The 7,494-nt window shown below is 32.7% G+C and overlaps 1 protein-coding gene across 1 annotated transcript in view; it reads right to left on the reverse strand.

Moving 5' to 3' along the window:
• The window catches only part of LOC136028626 (uncharacterized), a 14,400-nt gene extending 10,082 nt beyond the window's left edge, over nt 1-4,318 (reverse strand). The window contains exon 1 of the mRNA XM_065706457.1: nt 4,199-4,318. The gene's annotated coding sequence lies outside the window, so the exon portion shown is untranslated. The remainder of the gene's footprint in view (nt 1-4,198) is intronic.
• Nucleotides 4,319-7,494: the final 3,176 nt, after the last annotated feature.

The following is a 7,494-nucleotide window of genomic DNA, read 5'->3' on the forward strand; positions in this document are numbered from 1 at the left end:
TGATTTATTTGAAGCTTCAACCCAAGATTCACTTAGCTAAACTCCCATTGATCTAGAACTTTGGTGTTTCAATTTAAAAAAACAAAAACAACAAAATTGGCCTATCCCTTGGATCTTAATAATTATCATCACCCTCTCATTAAAGCCTTGGAAATTGACACAACTGCACGTAACTCAAGATCATGTATGTCCCTCAAATTCATTTCCTCCCTCGGGAAAATCATCATCTATTATTTAACTTAAATTTTGATTTTGTCCAAGACAAAATCCTGATTTTGTCCAAGGCAGTTTGTAAAGGATGTTTTAACTAGTAATGTTTCTATATTATAGATATTCCTTTATTATGAAAAAAACGCTCTCCGAATCAAACATCTTTTTATAAAAGTGGTTTTATGATCTTAGGGTATCAAAGCTCTAAAATGAACAGAAATTAAATTATTCAATAATTCAAATTATGCATGCCAATACAATAAAGAAACATAATTTTCTGTGAATGGATACATGAAATCTAGTAAATCCAATAACGAGAATAAGCAATTACATGAAACAAAAATATCACAAAAGGCGTCATTTGTACCTTGCTGAAAAAAAACAAAACAAACAAACCATATTTTTTCCTTGTATGAGGGGGAGGGGTACCCCTTCTGGAACTAATTGCTCTTTGTATTGAAGTTTTAATACGCTTTATCAAAAATTAAATAAAAATAAAACTAGGTTTTTTAACTGAAAGTAAGGAGTGACATTAAAACTTAAAACGAACAGAAATTACTCTGTATATGAAAGGGGCTGTTCCCTCCTCAACGCCCCGCTCTTTACGCTAAAGCTTGACTCTTTCTCTCAACTCTACTTTTCAAAACAGTGAAACACTTGAGCGTAAAGAGCGGTGGCTTTAAGGAGGGAACAACCCCTTTCATATACGGAGTAATTTCTGTTCGTATTAAGTTTTAATGTCACTCCTTACTTTCAGTTTAAAAAAAATTGTTTTTTTTTACTTAATTTCTGAACTTTTTTGAATTAATACATGTTTTGATTTTGGCTCTCCACACACGGATAATTAAAACAAAATTTGCATATTAATTTAATTTTGACTAAATGGCTTTCTCATAGTTTTCATCGGATGATTTTGATAAAAAGGAGCAGGGGAGTAGGCCTAGTTATCCTCTAATTTTTTGGTTACTTAAAAAGACAACTGGAACTTCTAATTTTACGAAAGTGTTTATTATTAAAAATGTACATAACTTAGGAATAACTTACGTAACGAACTTCTAAATTCGTATGTTTTTATTACATATATGAGTGGTTTCGTCCTCTCGTCAATACCTGGCTCTTTACACTATAGCTTATATTGTGTCCCAATTCCCTAAGAATGACCCCTGAATTACAAAGGCCGTAGAGTAAATAGTTGAAATTAATAAAATTACTTTAGTGTAAAGAGCAAGGTATAAGGAGGAGGTGAACCCCACATATGCGTAACAATTTCTAAAATTCCCAGCAATAAATGGAAAAACAATCAGGAATTAAATAAAAAAATAAGTCTATTTGACAGAAAGTAGGGGTAACATTAAAACTTAAAACGAACAGCGATTATTCTGTATTTGATGGGGTTATCCTCTCTCTAAAACCCCACTCTTTGCGCTAAAGCTTGACTTTTGTCCCAAACTTGATCCTGAGATTTAAGACTTTTATGCCACAATTTGGAATTTCTTATGATGGGAGGGGGGGTGGACTTTCCAAAGAAAAGAACCTTGGGGGAAGTTATCGCTGGGGAAATTACTTGCAGACAACTTTATACTGGAGAGGGGAAAGAGGAATTCAGGAAAATTTTACCACAGGGAGAGGGTGGAATTTCCAGTATGATTCTGAAACGAACAGAAAGAAGTCCTTTTCAAACATGCTAAGGAGATTTTTCGCGCAAATTCTCTGCATGAAATTTCCCAGGGACAAATTTCCGGGCGGGGAGTATCATAAGTGGGATAAACTTTCGATGGAAGATCTTCCTATTGGGAAGGGAGTTGTACATGGAGGGGGTACCAAATTTCCCGGCATTATTTGAAAATCTGTCAAAAATTAAATTGAAAGAAAATAGTTGTTCAGCAGAAAGTAGGAAGTAACATTAAAACTTATTGCGTCATGAATCGTTTCGTATATGAGGGGTTACCCTCTCTACGACAGTCTGCTCGTTATGCTGAAGTTTTAGTTTTCGCCCCATTTCTTGAAGAACAACTCCTGAAAAGCAAGGGCCGTTTAATTAGAATAAGAAGTTTTTTCAGAGGAACTAAAAACTTTAGTGCAAAAAGTGAGTTTTGAGAAGGGAGTCCTCTCATACACGGAATAATTTCGGTTTGTTTTCAGTTCTCATACTATTTCTTGCTTTTAGTTGAGAAAACTATTATTTATTTTTTTATTTGGCACTAAAGACAAGGCTAGATGGTTGTCTTTGATAAGCTCAAAAATATGAAAACGAAGCAAAAACTAAGAAGATAGTGTTATGTGAAGTAACAGAATTGATGCAATGAATATTGATACAATGACGCAATTACAATGGATATTGACACAATGGATATAATAGAACGGAGTGTCACTTTACTACGCAGGAATTATTCCACATATGAGAGTGGTTTTGAACTTTGACATTAGATTCTTTCTAACGCAAGGGGTCATTGAGATGGAATTATAAATAATTACTTTTAACACAACATCACATATACATAAACAACAGGGGATTAAGGATAATCTCACTGTATTTTCAGTTTTAGTTTCACTTTCTACTTTTACCTGAAAAGAAAATTTTATTCGATAAAATCTGAAGAAGGAGTGAGGTATATAGCTAAAAATTTGATGGAGGATTTTTTGCCCCGCACTGAATTGGAAAAAAAACCTTAAGAGTGGACTTGGAATTTTTGTTGCATCGCCTAGGACCAATTAAAATAACCAAAATAAATGAAAACAGATGCACAAAAAAGGAGCCTTAATTTCTGTGTCTTCAATCAGCTTTAAATAGATGTTTCATAGATGACCGAGAAGAAAGAGAATAACGTATATAGATATATATATATATATATATATATATATATATATATATATATATATACGTATATATATATATATATATATATATATATATATATATATATATATATATATATATATACATATATATATATATATATATATATAATATATATATATATATATATATATATATATATATATATATATATATATATATATATATATATACTAGCTGTTGGGGTGGCGCTTCACGCCACCCCAAGCCCCCCCGCGCGCGTAAGTCGTTACGCACCATATTAGTTACGCGCCATTGTAGTTGTGTCCCTGTGTCCCACCTGTGAATATAGATAGATTTATATATGTGTTTCAAACGACGTAAAACTTGCGAATATACAACATTCTTGGCTTTCCCATTGTCTGTGCATATACAAAGCCTTATGTACTAATAATGACGCCATATGCAAACGCTCTTTTTACAAACAAAGAAACAAACATGCATACACACAACTTGTTTTTATATAGATAGATAGATAGATACAATACAAATTAACTGCGTAAAACTTGCGAATACACAACATTCTTCGCTGTCCTTGTCGCTGCATATAAATAGATTGTCAGGTTTGCGGACCCTCGAACATGCAACGTACAATTGTCCATGGGAAAAACAATCAGTATTAAGATCTATACCACATTTTTCTAATGATTGACCTTGAGCTTTGTTAATGGTGATTGCAAATGCTAATCGAATTGGGAATATATATATATATATATATATATATATATTATATATATATATATATATATATATATATATATATATATATATTATATATATATATATATATATATATATATATATATATATATAGTAGTATATAACTCCATTAACTCAAATTCTATAAAACCCAATCTGGAAACATCAACTCCAAGGAAAGCCGGGGATAACTTAACTTAGTTTTAGCGCTATAACATAGTACTATATCTTCGCACTCAAGGTGGTAAATTATTTTAATTTGAGTTCGGTTTGTGCTGCATTTAATCATTTACTACATTTATTTATTCAATTTCTGTTGATCTTGGTTTTTGACACGTACAATTGTCCATGAATGGACAATTGTACGTGGACAATTGTACGAATGGACAAAAATGAATAATTTTTCTAAGCAAATAAAGTGTAAGGACATACCAGAAATACGATGCTTTACTAAATCCTCGATAAGAAATAACATTAGCTCTATGACATGGTCTCTTTTATTATCTTCTTTTACCACTTCCAGTCTATTTTTAGCAGTTTTTAATCAATACTATCACTTTCAGATAATTATAGGCCTAGTTATGACGAATGGTGTATGCCTGTATTCCGGTTTTTTTTTAAGTTTCACAACAAATATTGCACAATTTAGTAGAATATGTCATACTTGTCATACATATGTCATACATACTGCCGTTTAATTGCGCTAACTAAATAAAGAGAGATATAGCTCCTAAGAGTCATATTTATGTTTTTTAGTTTCCCTTGTGTTATTTCTCGTTAGTTCATATTATTTCTCGGTTACTATTGAGCCGGATCGCGCTCCTTACTATAGTTCGTTACCGCAAATTGTTTTATATTTACTTTTTTCAATTTTTCTCATTTTAAGTTTTGCTCATATTTGGTTTCTCTATAAATGTCTATACTGACAATTTATCTTGAATTGACTGTTCTACTCCTGCTTTCCCTTGGTAAAATCCTTATAGGATATTAAAAACGGTCCAGGAGCTTTTAATGTTCGATTTAGCTCTCTCCAGATTTTCTAGGATCTTTGGTTTGATACGATCGAACCTAAGAAAAAAATTCAAAGGGAATAAGTATCAAACAGTTCGTGGTAACGAACTGTAGTAAGGAGCGACCCGGCTCAATAGTAACCAAAACTCTAAGAAATGGAATTTTGATACCAATACCTACATCAAAAGAATCGCATTTTAATGCTGATTTTAAATATATAAGTTTCATTAAGTTTAGTCTTACCCATCAAAAGTTACGAGCCTGAGAAAATTTGCGTTATTTTAGAAAATAGGGGGAAACGCCCCCTAGAAGTCATAGAATCTTAACGAAAATCACACCATCAGATTCAGCGTATCAGAGAACCCTACTGTAGAAGTTTCAAGCTCCTATCTACAAAAATGTGGAATTTAGTATTTTTTGCCAGAAGGCAGATCACGGATGCGTGTTTATTTGTTTTTTTGTTTTTTTGTTGTTTTTTTCCCAGGGGTGATCGTATCGACCCAGTTGTCCTAGAATGTTGCAAGAGGGCTCATTCTAACGGAAATGAAAAGTTCTAGTGGCCTTTTTAAGTGACCGAAAAAATTGGAGGGCATCTAGGCCCCCTCCCACGCTAATTATTTTACCAAAGTCAACGGATCAAAATTCTGAGATAGCCATTTTATTCAGCGTAGTCGAAAAACCTTATAACTATGTCTTTGGGGACGACTTACTCCCCCACAGTCCCCATGGGAGGGGCAACAAGTTACAAACTTTGACCAATGCTTACATATAGTAATGGTTATTGGGAAGTGTACAGGCGTTTTCAGGAGGATTTTTTTGGTTGGGGGAGGGGTTGAGAAGAGGGGGATATGCTGGGGGAACTTTCAATCGATAATTTGTCATGGGGGAAGAAAATCTCCATGAAGGGAGCGCAGGATTTACTAGCATTATTTAAAAACACAATGAAAAATAAATATGAAAAAGTTCTTTCAGCTGGAAGTAAGGAACAGCATTAAAACTTAAAAAAAACAGAAATTATTACCCACTTGAGGGGCTCACCTCCTCCTAATACCTCACTTTTTACGTTAAAGTATTTTTAGTAATTTCATCTATTTATTCTACGGCTTTTGTGATTCTGGGGTCATTCTTAATGAATTGGGACAAAATTTAAGCTTTAGTGTAAAGAGCGAGGATCTGACAAGGGGGCGAACCCCTCATACATGTAATAAAAATATGAGAATACAAAAATTCTTTACGTAAGCTAATTTATAAGTTACGTAAATCTTTTACTAATAAAAATATTCGTAAAAAATTAAAAGTTCTAGTTGCCTTTTTAATTAACCAAAAAATCGGAGGGCAACTAGGCTTCCTCCCACGCTCTTTTTCTCTCAAAATCATTCGATCAAAATTATGAGAAAGCCATTTAGCCAAAAAAAAAAAAAAAAATGCAAATTTCGTTTTAATTATTCCTCTGCGGAGAGCCAAAATCAAAACATGCATTGATTCAAAAACGTTCAGAAATTAAATAAAAAAAACAAGTTTTTTTAACTGAAAGTAAGGAGCGACATTAAAACTTAAAACGAACAGAAATTACTTCGTATATGAAAGAGGCTGCTTCCTCATCAACGCCCCGCTCTTTACGCTAAAGTTTTTTACTGTTTTAAAAAGAAGAATTGAGAGACAGTGTCAAACTTTAGCGTAAAGAGCGGGGCGTTGATGAGGAAGCAGCCTCTTTCATATACGAAGTAATTTCTGTTCGTTTTAAGTTTTAATGTCGCTCCTTACTTTCAGTTAAAAAAACTTGTTTTTTTTTATTTAATACATCCAAGGTCTTCTTCCCTGGGGTAAAATACAAAATTTCACATTTTTGTATATAGGTGCTAGATACCTCTAAGGTAGGGTTCTCTGATAAATCTGATAATGTGATCTTTACAAAAATTCTTATTTTTTTTCGAGCCACCAAAAGGTTTCCCCCCCCTTTTTTCCCAAAATTACTCGATTTTCTCAGACTCGTAATTTTTATGGGTAGGCAGGGACGGTAACTTTTGAGTATGAACCTTTAGAAATGTGAGGATCTTGACGAAAACCCACCTTAGAGGCTTCTGAGGTCTTGGAAAGGCTTCCTGGAATGAAATCAGAGCTTAAAATTTCCGCTTGGAATTTTTTTTTAAATTCCTTTCTATATTTCTTCTGTGGCCTATTCTATGGCTATTAAAATTGCATAAAAACATTTCTGCGGATATTTTAACACTGGAAAACAATAAATATTTCCACGGTTTTGGCTTGAGTTTGATTTACTTTTACTTTAGATTTCGGACACAATGGATTACGAATAAACGCCTATTAATTAATAATGATAAAACATATAATATATTAAATGAATGAGTCTTTTAACACTAATCATCGTCGTTAAAGATTTTATTGAGTTTTGTGTCATTTTGCTAGTATAATTAATCGCCCTTTCTATTTACGACATTTTTTTTTAAATGTATGAAAAAAGAAACTAAGAAAATGGTTCCTAAAATATATCCCCCACCCAAGACAAATATTTTGAGCTGTTTTCCCCCGGTGGAAAATCTTTTCAATTTTTCTGCAGGTGCCCCTGAGCACATGTGAAAGTTGTTTCGAGAGGAAGGGGGGGATTAATTACAAAAGAAGTTCTAGTTGGCATTTTGAATAAGAAGTATATACATATATATATATATATATATATATATAATATATATATATATATATAT

The sequence above is a fragment of the Artemia franciscana genome, chromosome 7, assembly GCF_032884065.1.
Source record: "Artemia franciscana chromosome 7, ASM3288406v1, whole genome shotgun sequence".
Taxonomy (NCBI): Eukaryota; Metazoa; Arthropoda; class Branchiopoda; order Anostraca; family Artemiidae; genus Artemia; species Artemia franciscana.